Source organism: Mus musculus, chromosome X (assembly GCF_000001635.26).
Source record: "Mus musculus strain C57BL/6J chromosome X, GRCm38.p6 C57BL/6J".
NCBI lineage: Eukaryota > Metazoa > Chordata > Mammalia > Rodentia > Muridae > Mus > Mus musculus.
This window is the reverse complement of record NC_000086.7, coordinates 93,390,176-93,406,665: the sequence shown is the minus strand read 5'-3', so window position 1 is coordinate 93,406,665 and position 16,490 is coordinate 93,390,176. Positions and strand designations below refer to the sequence as shown.

The following is a 16,490-nucleotide window of genomic DNA, read 5'->3' as shown; positions in this document are numbered from 1 at the left end:
TGGGGGGTTAACACAGTTCTTGAAACAGTAATATTGAGAAGAGACCAGAAGAACCTGAGGCAATAAACATAGCATATATCTGCAAAACGAGCCCAGTGGAAGGGGCCGGAAACACAGGAAGTTAGGGCCTGAGATACAGTATGTTTAACCCATTTAAGAAACAACAAAGAGGTCATGTGATACAATATAAATGAATAATGGGGAAAGTATTAAATGGTATAGTGAGAGAGATGGAGCAGCATGTTGAGACAGACATGGACGGCCTGGTGATACAGATTAAGGACTTTGATTCATAATTCTAAGAGAAATGGGGAACGTAGTTTCTCCTTGATCCAAGGGGAAGCAGGTCTGTTTATGAGAATTTGTTAGGTCCAAGACACATTTTGAAGTTAAAGCTGGTAGAATTAGCTATTTGATTTATTTTCTCTCATATAAATTATATAGAAGAGTTTGGAGGTGATACTCTTTACGGTTTAATGATTTTGAATTTAGGACTTCTATACTGCATATTATTCTTGTGTGCTAAACATAACATGGTAGTATGTTTGGGTTTTATTTTCAGACTTTTAGAGAACTTTGAGTTATGCTTGACTTTTAATTCATAGTTGAGTCAACAAGGGAAATTTTCTGGACCAGTGATAAATCCCATAAACAATGGGAGTTGCTTTAAATGTACATGGGCTGATCCTTGATAGAAGTCATAGTCAACCTGAAACAAAATGAGCCTTTTTCAGGGGTATGTATATGTTCCTCCATCTGCTGGTATGTCTGGAAGGTGTAGGAAATCATTAACAATAGCCATTCCAATTCTTCACATAAACCTGCGTGTAAGTACTTGAAAATGAGAGAACATTGTATAGGAAAGTAAAATAAAAGCTAGACTAGTTGGGTCAGTAAAATATAAATGTATCCCGATGAAAAGGCAGAAGCTTCTACATAGAAGCTGCAGGATCTGCCTCCCTATTTCCTGTGCAGTATATTTAGCATTCTCAGTGTTAGGAAGACCAGCCTTAGGGCAAAGGTGGTATTCCCTAATACTTTGAAACAGTAAGTTAAAATAGACTATTTAGAACAGACTAATCTGTGGGTTGCTTAGATATCTCACTCTAGCTGAGTGGCTCCAAGCTATGCTCTTCTTTTAAGTTAGTCATAGGTTTAAAAAAAAGTCTCAGAACCATCTGTAATGGGATCCAATGATCTCTTCTGGTATATCTGAAGACAGTGACAGTGTACTCGCATATATTAAATAAATAAATAGATTAAATGAATAGCTTAATGAATAGATTAAATCAATAAGTAGATTAAATGAATAAACAGATAAATCTATTTTTTAATAAAATAGTCTTTGAACTGGAGAAATGACTCAACAGTTAAGAGCACTGACTGCTCTTTCAGAGGTTCTGAGTTAAATTCCACATGGTGGCTCACAACCATCTGTAATGGGATCTGATCCCCTCTTCAGAGTTTGTTCGAAGGCAGATCACTCATATACATAAAAAACTAAAACAGCTTTGAGGTAAATCTTGAAATTAAGAAAATGTTGCAAGCTAGGCTTATCAGCGCATGCCTGTGATACCTTACACTAAGAAGGTGGAGTTAAGGGGATAGTTAGAAAATGCAAGGCTTTCTCTGTCTATATGGAGAGTTGCAGGCTACTTGGTGACTCTGTCTGAAAAGACCATCCCTTCACAAGAGAGAGAGGGAGGAGAGAATAAATGGATGAATGAACATATTGGGAATATATTCCATGTCACAGGCCTCAATTTTTCTCTTCATGCCATGTCTTTCCAGCAGTATTTCTTCTCCATTTACTCTGGCCTCTCTATAATCTACATGTTTACCTCCCTAACAAGTTATGGTGAAATAAAAGGGATTAAGTCACAATGTAGGAACCCAGTGAAAACAGTAGCATTGTATTACACATATTAAGTTGCTATGAAATGTATAAATATTATAGTTGATGTGGTGATTAACCCTGAAAAATATCTGAAATGTGCTTGTGAAGTTGGGCATCAGAAAGGTTGTAGCTTTGAGTCATGATGATATGGAGGCTAGAAGATTATTTAAAATAATGCTCACAGTCAGCTATTGGATGGATCACCGGGCCCCCAATGGAGGAGCTAGAGAAAGTACCCAAGGAGCTGAAGGGATCTGCAACCCTATAGGTGGAACAACAATATGAACTGCTCAGTACCCCCCCCCCCAGTCCCCCAGAGCTCGTGTCTCTAGCTGCATATAAATCAGAAGATGGCCTAGTCGGCCATCAGTGGAAAGAGAGGCCCATTGGTTGTGAAAACTTTATATGCCTCAGTACAGGGGAACGGCAGGGCCAAGAAGTTTGAGTAGGTGGGTGGGGGACTTTTGGGATAGCATTGGAAATGTAAATGAAATAAATGCCCAATTAAAAAAACCATAAGAAAAATTAGAAGGAAAGTTGAAGCAAACATCAGCTATGGGAGAGTATAGCTCAGAACACAGGGTAAACCTCAGTCTGTAGGTAAAACTAGTCTCAATAGCTAATTCATGGTTGAGTTGTGTGTCTATGTTTTTAATATATTTAGGTTTCAATTGAATGCGGCTTCCTCCATTTACATTATTTCTTTTTTTTTTTTTTTCATTTACATTATTTCTAACAGATAAATGATATATAAGCAAACACAAACACAAAACACAATATGTTCAAATCATTCCTGGAATATCAGTGACATCAAAATAAAGTCTTATCTTAGAAATAAACATTTGTAGCAGAATCAAGTATATATTGTTTTCTCTTGGTCATTACATAGGATCTTACTTTCTCCCTCACCTTCATAGTGTACAAAGTTACTTTTATTTTTAGAAATATTGGTTAGGACATCTGTCATTTAGATAAATAAATTTATTGCATATATTATCTGTCTCCAAGATGCTAGTCTTGGGGTTGAAATTTTGGATTTTTGCCTTTCTGTAGAAGACTACAGAACTAAGCTCAGATATTTCAAGTGTGACAGTGGTGCTTAAAGGTGAAAGATTACAGAATTAGTAGCAGTGAGACATGATGAAATAGAATTAATGTAGTATGAGTTACTCGAAAGTAAGAATTTTGATCCAGATCTTTAAAATTGTGACTGTGGACTGGAGAAGCTAACACTTGAAACTCAGATTTTATCATCATTTCAGTTCTAGGTGAGAAAATAATAATGTCTTTCTAGGTTCTTAAGTTTAATATTTGAAGCAATAACATGAAGACCCTAAAAAATAAATGACAAAATTAGAGATGAAGACAGATTTCAAGTACTAGCAAATGAGAAGTCTATTTTTCATTTTCACGCGGAAACCTATCTAGAACCAGGTTTTAGCACCAGGTGACAGCAAAGGCTTCAGCAGCCGAGGGAACCCCTGTCATACAGAGACATTGTAGAAACCCCTCAGGGGATTTTCTTTTTCTCATGATTCAGGCCCTAAGTGATCTGGTAGGGATAAACAGAAGCTGGGATGGGAGTCAGTAGGTGCTGGAACTCTGAGAGATTGCTTCCTTTTTCTAATCCACTGGCTCTGATTAGATCACACTTACAGAAGGACATGATAGACTTGTAACTACAGACCCAGCTTTCCAGTGTAAAACTAAAATAAGAAGTACCAAGGAACTAAATATGGTGCATAACTGTCATCCAAGCACTCACAACGAGTCTTGTGGCAGAAAGATTACACATTTTTATTTTCTTAGATTTACTTTCTTTTTACATGTATAAGTCTTTGCCTTCAGTGTGTATGTACACCACATGCATGCCTAGTGCATGCATAGATCAGATGAGGGAATTGGGTACCCTAGAACCGGAGAAGGTTGTTATCTACCATGTGGGTGCTGAGAACAGAATCCAAGCCCACTCAAAAATAAATGCTCTTAACCACTGAGCCATCTCTATAGCCTGGAAAATTACAAGTTCAACGTTGGCCTGGACTATATAACCATGCACTGTCAGAAACAACAAATAAATTATAAATGAAGAGGGAGAGACTGTAGTAGTTGTACCAAGGAGAATCACAGGAAATACCTCTGGAGAAATGGCCCCATAAAATTTCTTATGAACAAACTCCTGAGGGGAAGCAAGGGACTTCTAATTAGCAAACCAAAGACTTAAGACAAAGAAATAAAAACTATCACTTGGAACTCCAGTAAACTACTAAGGCAGATCACACACATGGAACATCCAGAAAACACTGTAGGAGTTCCTTTTTGAGATTGTATTTTCTGTTGCTGGAAATTGAATCCAGAGCCTTGTGTATGCTAAGCGTGCACTCTACCACAGAGCTACATTTTTAGTATTACTCCAAAAGTTTTAACAATTGAACTAGTACCAATGCCACAGAAGGGTAAAATTCACAGACCAATCCTAATGATGCTGGTCTCCAGAAATTGAAGTACCATTTTGACAATTCAGCTTAGTGTTTTAGTATGTGTTTAGCTTTTGTGAAAGAAAGGGAAAGAGAGAAAAAAAAAGAAAGAGGAGAGTTGTAGCTACTTTGTAGGTTCTTCTCTAGCCTTTGAAACCCCTAACACTAGATAGGAGGGGGGAAATGGTTGAGAGGGAAGGGGGCAACATTATCATTATATTACTTTCTTCTGATTAGGAGGTTCACGTTCCTTGGAGGATGTTTGATCTTTGCAGTCAGGACATCTAATTTCTTCTTTTAACCTATTTGCACGCTACTTGAAAAACCTCAACCAACAGCATCCAGCCAGCCAGCCCCTTCTATCAGAGCTCAAGCATATATATCCTCTGAAAAGGCTCCAGAATTTCAAATGTCACACACACATACAGAAACTATCTGCAGCTGGCAAAACCACACAATTATGTCAGTTGCTGTGGACAATCTGAGGCAGCTCCATATCCCACACCTGGGGTTAAAATGAAAACACATTCTTAACATTTCTGTGCCTTTAAAGGAACCAAAATTCTCATACAAAGACTTAACAGACATTTCCATAAGACTCCAGCTATTACATGTTTGAACAAGTAATGATGATCACATTTGAAATGAATAGAAAATAGAGTCTCAGGAAAGAAGTAGAAGATATAGAACCAAATAAAATGAATTAGAACAACAATAATAACATTCATCATATTACCTCAGTGGAATTATGTGTCCATAGACTTGGGGGTAGATAAATAAAAAAATCCAACATGGAGGAGAAGAGCAGGATATTTAGACCAGGGAGAACAAAAGTAACAGAGGTCCAGAGACTGTGAGATGGTGTTAAAACAATATTAACATTTGTCTTAGGGTTTTACTGCTGTGAACAGACTCCATGACCAAGGCAAGTCTTACAAGAAACAACATTTAATTGGGGCTGGCTTACAGGTTCAGAGGTTCAGTCCATTATCATCAAGGTGGGAGCATGGCAGCATCTAGGCAGGCATGGCACAGGAGGAGCTGAGAGTTCTACATCTTCATCCAAAGGCTGCTAGTGGAAGACTGACTTCCAGGCAACTAGGGTGAGGATCTTATGCCCACACCCACAGTGACACACCCATTCCAACCAGGTCACACCTATTCCAACAAGGCCACACCTTCAGATGGTGCCACTCCCTGGTCCAAGAATATACAAACCATGACAACATTCATATCACTATAGTCCCAATGAAGAGGACAAGCACAGGGTTGTGAGAATGTAAAAAATAGGTTCTGAAATTTTCTCAGTTCTGGCATAGACATAAACTTACCTGTTTAAAAGGTTCAGTGAGAGCTGGGTATATGGTTAAGAAGTTGAATACTTCCCTAGGAAATGCTAGGTTCTAGATTCAAACCCAAATAAATAAATCCACTATGTTATTATCATAATCAGTTGTTAAAATGAAAAACAAAAATTAAAGAACAACCAGAGAAAAGTTACATAGAAAAATTGGCTGGATAATATATTTCTCATCGGGAATTATGGAGGGCAAAAACTGGGCTATATTTTTGAAATGCTAAAATAAATTGTCACCTCATATTTCTATATCTAAATTTTTTGATGAAAGAAATTATCACTTGAGTCAGAGTTCACTACCATCAAATCTGCTATGAAAAACAAATTTGCTCTGGGAATTGCTATTCAGAGAGAATAAAAGTAAAAAGTAAAGGAAATTTGGACTGTGAAGAATGAGGGAACCACAGTAAAAGAGTTGAGTGTACTATAAACTCTCTGTTTGAATTCTGTGAAATGTATCTTATAGATGAAAATATTACCATGGCTGTCACTGAACATAACTATAATGTATAAGTTAAACACAACACAAATTGGGAGCAAAGAGGGGCTCCACGCGGACTTTTAAATTCCTCTTGAAGTTATAAAGATTCTGTACTAAGTGTATACACTGAAATTCTTAAACTGTGCAAATAAATATCAATTATAATGGATAAAACTAAAAGGGACTCTAAACCCCCATGGAAGCAGGAAAACAAGATATGGGACAGAAGCGGAGAAGGAGCAGACAGAAAATAATCAAATGGTGGAGCCAGTCCATATATATTGATCCCTCTTCAAATGTAGATGGTCTGTATGTGTGTAGAATAATGAAAATTCAGAATATATTTTTAAAATTCATTTTACATCCTGATCACTGTGCCCTTTCTGGTTTCCCCCTTCCCTGGCATCTCCCCTATCCCCATCTCCTCTGAGAGAAATGGAGGTACCTCCCTAGATATACTCCTACCCTGGCATATCAAGTCTCTGAAGAGCTAGGCACTTCTTCTTCTACTGAGGCCAGGCAAGACAGTGTAGTTAGGGGAATGAATTTTACAGACAGGCAACAGCTTTGGGACAGCCCTGCTCCAGTTGTTCAGGACCCACATGAAGACCAAGCTTCACATCTGCTACATAGGTGTATGGGGTGGGGCACTAGGTCCATCCTGTGAATGCTCTTTGGTTGCTTGTTCAGTCTCAGAGAACCTCAAGTTAACTCTTGGTCTTCCTGTGGGGTTCCTCTTGGGGTTCCTATCCCCTTTGGAGCCCTCAATCCTTCCCCCAACTCTTCCATAAGAGTACTTAAGCTCCATCCAATGTTTGGCTGTGGGTCTTTGCATCCCTCTAAGACACCTGCTATGTGGAAACTCTCAAAGGACAGCCATGCTAGATTCTTGTCTGCAAGAATAACTGAGTATCAGTAGTAGTGTCAGGGATTGGTGTTTGCCCATGAGATGGCTCTCATGTGGAGCCAGTTATTGGTTAACCAATTCACTCAGTTTCTGTTCCATCCCCTGTACCTGAATTTCTTGTAAACAGGATAACTTTTGGGTCAAAAGTTTTGTGGGTGATTTGGTGTCCCTACCTCTCCACTGGTGTTTCTGTCTGGCTACAGGAGGTGGCCTCTTTAGGTTCCATATCCGCACTGTTGTGAGCCTCAGCTAAGGTCACCCTCATTGATTCTTGGGAGCCTCCCTTATCCTAGGTCTCTGGCATGCCCTCAAGATGCCCCCCTGTCCCCTGTGCCAGCTGCAGATTTCTATTCAATCTCATAGCTATCTCTCCCGTCTTCCCACACCTGAACCCCCATTTCTATCCTCTCTCCCACCAATTCTCTCTCTCTGCCTCCTATGACTATATTGTTCCCCCTTCTGAGTGAGATTCATGTATTGCTTGGGCCTACCTTCTTGTTTACCTTTGGGCCTGTGGAGCATAATGTGGGTATCCTGTATTTTATGGCTAATATCCACTTATAAGTGAGTACATGTTCATTTGGGTCTGAGTTACCTCACTCAGGATGATACTTTGAAGTTCCATCCATTTGCCTTCAAAATTCATCATGTCTTTGTTTTCAATAGCTGAGTAGTGTTCCATTGTGTAGATGTGCCACATTTCCTTTATCCATTCTTCAGTTTAGGGACATCTATGTTGTTTTCAGTTTCTGGCTATTACAAATAAAGCTGCTGTGAACATAGTTGAGCAAGGATCTTCACCAACCCTACATCTGACAGAGAGCTAATATCCAAAGTGTATAAAGAACTCAAGAAGTTAGACACCAACAACCCAAATGACTCAATTTAAAAATAGGGTACAGAGCTAAACAGAATTCTCAACAGATGAATGTGGAATGGCTGAGAAGCACTTAAAGAAATTTTCAAAGTCCTTAGTTATCAGGGAAATGCAAATCAAACGACTCTGAGATTCCATCTTACGCCTGTCAGAATAGCTAAGATATAAAACTAAAGTGATAGAACATGCTGTCGAGGATGTGGAGCATTGCTGATGTGAGTGCAAACTTATACTACCACTATGGAAATCAATTTGGCAGTTTCTCAGAAAACTGGGAATAGTTCTACCTTAAGATCCAACTATACCACTCCTGGGCATATACCCAAAGATGCCCCACTACACTGCAGAATACATTTTTAAACTGATACAACTTTCAGTTTTCTTCAAGAAACTCACTTCACATATGATACGTGTGTCATAAACAAAAAGACAACCAGACATGGTGGCCCACTCCTGTAATGTCAGCTCTTAAGAAGCAGAGGCAAGTGTTGTGACTTCTAGACCAGCCCAAAAAAAAGAAAAAAGGAAAGAAAGAAAGAAAGAAAAGTGAGAAAATGCCAAAGCTATACTATGTAAACATTAATGAAATAATGTATATATTAATAGCATAAAAGTTAGACTTCAGAACAAAGAAAGTGACTAGGGATAAATCAGAGTAATATATAATCATTAAAAAGCTCATAATTTAAATGGGTATATGTGTAATAACACAGTTTCAAAATTCCAGAAATGAAAGTTGGCGGAACGGAGAGATAGATGATCCATAATCACACTAAGTCAACATTTTCTAGAAAATCCAAGTCTAGCTAGTGTATCAATTGGCAAAAGTAAAGGTCAGTGGGATACATACTTTTTTGTTTAGAGTCTTTATTGCTTAGAGGAGAATTCTTCCTAAGCCAACTCATAAAAGCATCCCAGTAGCAACACTTTGCCTGATGTGCATGATCCAGTTCTTGCTGACTTGATCTTTCTGAAAATGCAGGCAAGGGTAACCACATAAAGCTGGATGGCAGTGGTACGCACAGATACATTGAGACAAAGTCCAGGAGAACAAAAGCACAACACACAATTGAAACATTTCTTGTTGTCTCTGTGGAGCTCACTGGCAGCGACATTGATTTTGAATTTCTAGAGTTTAAGAAAAGCTCACACAAGCTAGCCTTTTATTTTTTCAACAGACTTAATTGTATCTTTTTTTTTTTTACATAAAACCACGGTGTCACCAGGAGAGATAGCTCAGTCTTTATAGTGCTAGCATTGCAAGCATAAGAACAATAGTTCAGTTCTGGGAAACTACATTTCAAAAGCCAGGCGTGGTGACACAGCAGATTTATAATCCTTGAAGTAGGGAGCTCTCTGGCCAGCCTTATCTACATGGAGAGGCCCCCATGTTCAGCGAAGAACCTTATCTCTAAAACCCAAGCTGAATGGTACCTGAAGAACAATACCAGAGATTGTCCTGTTGTTCAGTATTGGTCTGTGAATTCTTGGTATGGAAGTGTAGCTGGCCACTATTAGCAGCTTCTTGAGCACAGGAGCAGAGATGGTGCCAAGGCCACTGGAAGTAAAGCTTAAAGGCACAGAGATGTCCTGTTTCTCTAACATAATGCCATCCCCACCCCTACTCCATGGCAATGGATACTTTTTTAATGTTTATATTTTTTTATTATTATTTTACTTTTTCACTTTATGTCCTGCCCCTTCCTACTCACTTCCTCCTACAAGTTTTCTCATGATTCCCCCTCCCTTTCTCCTCTGAGCAGGTGGAGTCCCTCTGGGTATCCCCCAACCCTGGCACATCAAGTTTCTGTGAGGCTAGGTATATCCTCTCCCACCGAGGCCAGACAAGGCAGCCCATCTAGAAGAACGTATCCTGCATACAGGCAACAGCTTTTGTGATAGCCCCCACTTCAATTGTTCAGGACCCACATGAAGACCTAGCTGCACTTATGGTACATATGTGTGGGGAAGCCTAGGTCCAGCCTGTGTATGCTCTTTTGTTGGTGACTCAGTCTCTGAGATCCCCAAGGGTCCAGGTTAGTTGACTCTGTTGGTCTTCCTGTGGACGTCCTATCCCCGTCAGGCCCACATTCCTTTCTCCTAAAAGTCTCTAAGCTCCATCCACTGTTTAGCTATGGGAATCTGCATTACAAGGGGGAATAAAATAGTCATAAGAGGCTATTGGATGGAGGGGACTTGGTGGGAGTGGGGATTGGGAGAAGAATGTAAGGGTTCAGGATCAGGTGTGGGGAGGGACAGTAGTGATGGCCAGATGGCCATGAGAATGAATGGAAATCTGCAACTGCAGGGGGTTGTGGGCATGGCAGGGCAGCAGTAGGGGACATCTCCTGGAAGAGACAGAGACCTAGGACACGGGAGGTATCCAAGAGTCAATGGGGATGACCTTAGTTATGATTCACAGCATTGGGGATATGGAACCTGAAGAGACCACCTCCTATAGCCAGGCAGGAACCCCAGTGGAGCAATATGGACACCAACCCATTCACAAAACCCAAATACCCAAAATGTCTTAAATAAAGTGACGGGGCATAGAGTAGAGACTAAGGGAATGGCCAACCAATAACTGGCCCAACTTGAGACTCATCCCATGGGCAAGCACCAATCCCTGACAATATTAATGATACTCTGCTATGCTTGCAGACAGGAGCCTAGCATAACTGTCCACTGAGAGGCTCCACCCAGCAGCTGACTCAGACTGATGCCGATACCCACAGCCAAACAGTGAACAGAGCTTGGGGACTCTTAAACCAATGGATATTTCTATGTTGACAGAGACTTTGAACCTGGTCTACTAGCTGAATATTTCCACTGCTTTTAAAGTGGAGTGCTGTTCAAAACTTCATCCTTAAGAGACACCCCTAGGGAAAATTCATTCACAGGGCTAGTGAAGTTGTTTAACAGGTAAAGGTGCTGGATGCCACACCCAAAGATGTAATCCCTTTATTCACCAGGATCCCTATCATCGAAGGAGAATATTGATATCCACAAACCCATGTAGGTTTTCAGACCTATATGTAGTTAATTCCTCTCCTGTTCACCTGCCCCCCCTCACCCAATGAAAAGTTTAAAAGTCAGATTAAGACTCCTCATTGGGCAAGGAGAACCAATCTTTTCTAGGGATCTTCATTTGCTTAACCAGGTAGCCCAACTTGATAGCAGAGATCTCTAAGAACCCCATGGCTTCTTCCTGGCCTCTTCCATGGCCACAACTCCAGCTGTACAGCTGAAACCATCATAGAATCTCCTATGGCCTCCCAAATTTGGACTCTTTGATACTCCAAGCAAATTGTTACACCATCACCATCTGACACTTGGTGTTTCCTAGGGAAGAAATAGGAGTTTTGATAAAGATGCAAAGAACAATTTAATGGAGTTAGGATAGTCCTTTTTAAAAGTAACTTTTAAGATGTAATATTTGACAATGTTTTATTAGACATGAAACTAAGATCAAGGTCCATAAGAGAAATCTAGAAATCTTTACTCTGCATAAACACTTAAGAGGAAGAAATGTTAAGCCAGAGATGAGAAAATGGTTATATATCATATCTAACAAAGGACTTGTATCTATAAAACTATAAAACATTGCTTTGCAGTTAACTAATCTACTGATAAACTCACCAGCTTGAATGAATCTCAAGAGACATGTCACTGACTTCTTGAAGCCAGACTCAAACTGTGTAGTATGTGACTCCTTTTATCTAGTAGTCTTTTTTCCCCTGTATTTTATTACAATTATTTATTTCTGTTTGTGTGTGCATGTGTGGTAAGTGGGAGAAGAATCTGTGAGAGTCAGTCCTCTCCTTCCTTATATGGGTTCTGTGAATTGAACTAAAATCATCAGGCTTGATGACCATCTTGTCGAACCGTCTTGCCAGCACTATATGATCTTGAAAATATAAAAGACAATATTGGCAAGCAGAGTAGTGGTTATCACAGGTTAGAGAATGGTGTGACTACAATGGAATGGCAAGATGGAGTTTGGGGAGATAGTGGGACTGTTTGTAGTTTGATTGTGGTGAGGGTTGAACATTAACAATCATTGAACTGTATCCTGTCTAGTAAGTTCTACAGTGCAGCAATTTCAGATTAAAGAAAATTGAGCTTCCTTATGATAAGAAGGTAAAATTGTACTTTTAAGGATGAATCTTTCTAATAGGAGATTATATGGAGACATGGAACAAAAGGTGTTCCTTTTATGCTGATTAGTAGGATGAATTAAGCTTCCATAAAAGATTTTCCAGAGCTGCCAAAATGAAAACAAGATATACTTTAGGAGATCTTTCACTGGATGTCCCTACTTAGCTGTCCAGATGTCCAGAATTCTACCCCAAAAAGAAAGTATCCAGCTGTAAAAAGTATGTTCCAGTAAATAAAATATCCTTATTGGTAATGTATGCCCCAAATCACAGCTCTGCGCCACCACCTGGCCCCTGCCCCCTAAAAGAAAATGGTCTTTCCAAAGCCTAGCTGAACTACATGGGATAAACATTCAGAGAACTCAGTATGTTGAACAAGAAAAATCTAGTTTTTTGGGTTGGTGTGGGTTTTGTCAATCATAAAGTTGTGTTCTCGTGTGCAATCTCAGCACCTGTTTTTATTGTTACTACTATCTTATTGAGATGGAGCATTGGTCAATAGAATAGGTAACAAGAAATTTGCAGCCTGGTTTGTTTATATCACAGTAGCCAGCATTCTGAAACCCTTTCAAACATTCCTTCTCATTGGTTAAGGGTGATCATTTAAAAACAAACAGACCACATAAAAAGAGCAGAGTTTCTAAATTTTTGTAATAATAATTGAAAATGTAAATTAGTTTCAATCAAGTTGCTTTTGTTCTCCTGGTTGAAAATTACTGGTTAAGGTTATTTTACATTCACAAATGTTAAACAGTGTATCTGAGCAAGGTGAAATAGATTACAGTGGAGTCATATTAGTGGGTGGGACCTCCTACAGCCTTGCAGATGACTGAAGGTTCAAATTACTGCCAACAGCTTCTGCTGAAGGCCCTACCCACCTATGCTAGCTCTAAAGAGGAGCAGTATTGCCGTAAAGATGGTTTCTTTTCTCTTACTTTATAAGGGCTACGATCACACACCATTTGATATTGGACTTACTGATTGCTGATGTAGCAATTTACCTCTGTGACATTTATTTTTAGCTGTTTTTTTCATTTTGAATTTTTAGTGACAGGGTGTCATTTCTGACTTACTGTTGTAATGAGTGATGACACTTAATTTCCGATTTTCTTGCTCCATTTTCTATGTGCTGGAATTAAAGAAGTAGTGACTCTATTCCATGGTATTTATTACTAACATTAAAAGTGAGTGACTGGATATGGTATCACACTCTTGAAATCTGACATTTAGGGTACAGAAGCAAGTGGTTCATGAGTTTGAGACCAGCCTAGTCTATAAATTAAGAGACTGTCTCACAACACAAAAGAGGAGAAAGGAAAAAGCAGTTTTCCCTAGATGGGACTCCAGACTCTATCGAAAGGCATCTCTGGACTATTTTCTAATTTTATGTGTTTTACTTATGTGTTTTTTTTTCCCTTTTTTTCTTAGATATTTTCTTCATCTACATTTCAAATGCTATCCCCTTTCCTAGTTTCCCTTCCCAAAGTCCCCTATACCCTCCCCCCACCCTGCTCCCCAACCCACCCACTCCCACTTCCTGGCCCTGGCATTCCCCTTATACTGGGACATAAAATCTTCACAAGACCAAGGGGCCTCTCTTCCCAATGATGGCCTACTAGGCCATCTTCTGCTACATATGCAGCTAGAGACATGAGCTCTGGGGGCACTAGTTAGTTCATATTGTTGTTCCACCTATAGGGTAGCAGACCCCTTTAGCTCCTTGGGTACTTTCTCTAGTTCCTCCATTGGGGGCCCTGTAATCCATCCAATAGCTGACTGTGAGCATCCACTTCTGTGTTTGCTAGGCCCCAGCATAGTCTCACAAAAGACAGCTATATCAGGGTCCTTTTACCAAAATCTTGCTAGTGTATGCAATGGTGTCAGCGTTTGGAAGCTGATTATGGGATGGATCCCCAGTGAGGGAGTCTCTAGATGGTCCATCCTTTCGTCTCTGCTCCAAACTTTGTCTCTGTAACTCCTTCCATGGGTATTTTGTTCCCCATTCTAAGAAGAAACGAAGTATCCACACTTTGTTCTTCGGTCTTCTTGAGTTTCCTGTGTTTTGCAAATTGTATCTTGGATATTCTAAGTTTCTGGGCTAATATCCACTTACTAGCAAGTGTATATCATGTGTGTTCTTTTGTGACTGGGTTACCTCACTTAGGATGATATTCTCCAGATCCATCAATTTGCCTAAGATTTTCATAAATTCATTGTTTTTAATAGCTGAATAGTAGTCCATTGTGTAAATGGACACATTGTGTAAATGGATACATTTTCTGTATCCATTCCTCTGTTGAGGGACATCTGGGTTCTTTCCAGCTTCTGGCTATTATAAATAAGGCTGCTATGAACATAGTGGAGCATGTGTCCTTATTAAAAGTTGGATCGTCTTCTGGATATATGCCCAGGAGAGATATTGCTGGATCTAGCTGTAGTACTATGTCCAATTTTCTGAAGAACCGCCGAACTGATTTCCAGAGTAGTTGTACCAGTTTGCAATCCAACCAGCAGTGGAGGAGTGTGTTCCTCTTTCTCCACATCCTCGCCAGCATCTGCTGTCACCTGAATTTTTGATCGTAGCCATTTAGTGGAATCTCAGGGTTGTTTTGATCTGCATTTCTCTGATGATTAAGGATGTTGGACAGTTTTTTAGGTGATTCTAATCTATTCAGTATTCCTCAGTTGAGAATTATTTGTTTAGCTCTGTACCCCATTTTTCAATAGGACTGTTTGGTTTTCTGGAGTCCAGTTTCTTGAGCTCTTTGTATATATTGGATATTAGTCCCATATCAGAGTTAGGATTGGTAAAAATCCTTTCCCAATCTGTTGGTGGCCTTTTTGTCTTATTGACAGTGTCTTTTGCCTTACAGAAGCTGTGCAATTTTATGAGGTCCCATTTGTCGATTCTCAATCTTATAGCACAAGCCATTGCTGTTCTGTTCAGGAATTTTTCCCCTGTGCCCATATCTTCGAGGCTCTTCTTCACTTTCTCCTCTAAAAGTTTCAGTGTCTCTGGTTTTCCTTGATGCACTTAGTCTTGAGCTTTGTACAAGGAGATAAGAATGGATCAATTCTCATTCTTCTACATGATAACCTTCAGTTGTGCTAGCACCGTTTGTTGAAAATGCTGTCTTTTTTCAACTGGATGGTTTTAGCTCCTTTCTCAAAGATCAAGTCACCGTAAGTGTGTGCTTTTATTTCTGGGTGTTCAATTCTATTCCATTGATCAACATGCCTGTCTATGTACCAGTAACATGCAGTTTTTATCACAATTGCTCTGTAGTACAGCTTTAGGTCAGGCATGGTGATTCCACCTGAGGTTCTTTTATTGTTGAGAAGAGTTTTTGCTACCCTAGGTTTTTTGCTATTCCAGATGACTTTGTAGCTAAGCATCTTAATTGTGGAGATTACTCTTGAGCACTGTAAGCACCTGCTTTCCTACTATGTTTCATTCCTAGCCTCTTTAAAACATTTGTACACTTGAGAATAGCAACATTTGCCACTGCTTTCTCTTTTTTTTCTTTTATTAGATACTTTCTCTATTTACGTTTTTTTCTCCTCTCTTTTTCACTTTCCCTTCTCTCTCTCTCTCTCTCTCTCTCTCTCTCTCTCTCTCTCTCTCTCTCTCTCTCTCTCTCTCTCTCCCTCCCTCCCTCCCTCCCTCCCTCCCTTCCTTCCTTCCTTCCTTCCTTTTTTTGGTTTTTGTTTTTAGTTTTTAGTCTTTCTGAGACAGGGTTTCTCTGTGTAACCCTGGCTGTCCTAGAACTCACTTTGTAGACCAGGCTGGCCTTGAACTCAGAAATCCACCTGCCTCTGCTCCCAAGTGCTGGGATTAAAGGCATGTGCCACCACTGTGTGGCTTCTATATTTACATTTCAAATGTTACTCCCTTTCCAAGTTTCCCCTCTGAAAATCTCCTATCCCCTCCCCCCTCACCTGCTCCCTACCCACCTACTCCAATTCCTGGCCCTGGCATTCCCCTACACTGGGGCATAAAACCTTCACAGGACCAAGGGCCTCTCCTCCCATTGATGACTGACTAGGCCATCCACTGCTACATATTCAGATAGAGCCATGAGTCCCACCACGTGTTTTCTTTGATTGGTGGTTTAATCCCAGGGAGCTCTTGGTTAGTTCACATTGTTCCTCTTCCTATGGGGCTGCAAAACCTCTTCAGCTCCTTGGGTCTAGCTCCTTCATTGGGGCATTTTTTGGTATTGTGATAGTATTTCCTGAACAATTACTAAATGCCAGTGGTATACTATTTTGAGGAAACAAGGGCTAATGCTTTTTTGTGCTTTTCTGGAAGAAAATGTGCAAAGCTTTGAAGTGTC

At 39.9% G+C, this 16,490-nt stretch overlaps 1 protein-coding gene and 1 long non-coding RNA gene across 7 annotated transcripts in view; one reads left to right on the top strand and one right to left on the bottom strand.

Annotated features, from left to right (window-relative positions):
- Gm35587 overlaps positions 1-5,381 on the bottom strand; it is a 33,422-nt gene extending 28,041 nt beyond the window's left edge. For all 4 annotated transcript variants that reach the window (XR_001782807.1, XR_003953102.1, XR_878145.1 and 1 more), the window contains exon 1: positions 5,342-5,381. This is a non-coding gene — a long non-coding RNA (predicted gene, 35587). The remainder of the gene's footprint in view (positions 1-5,341) is intronic.
- Positions 1-16,490, top strand: part of Pola1 (polymerase (DNA directed), alpha 1) — a 327,622-nt gene that overhangs the window by 225,722 nt on the left and 85,410 nt on the right. The window lies entirely within an intron of this gene.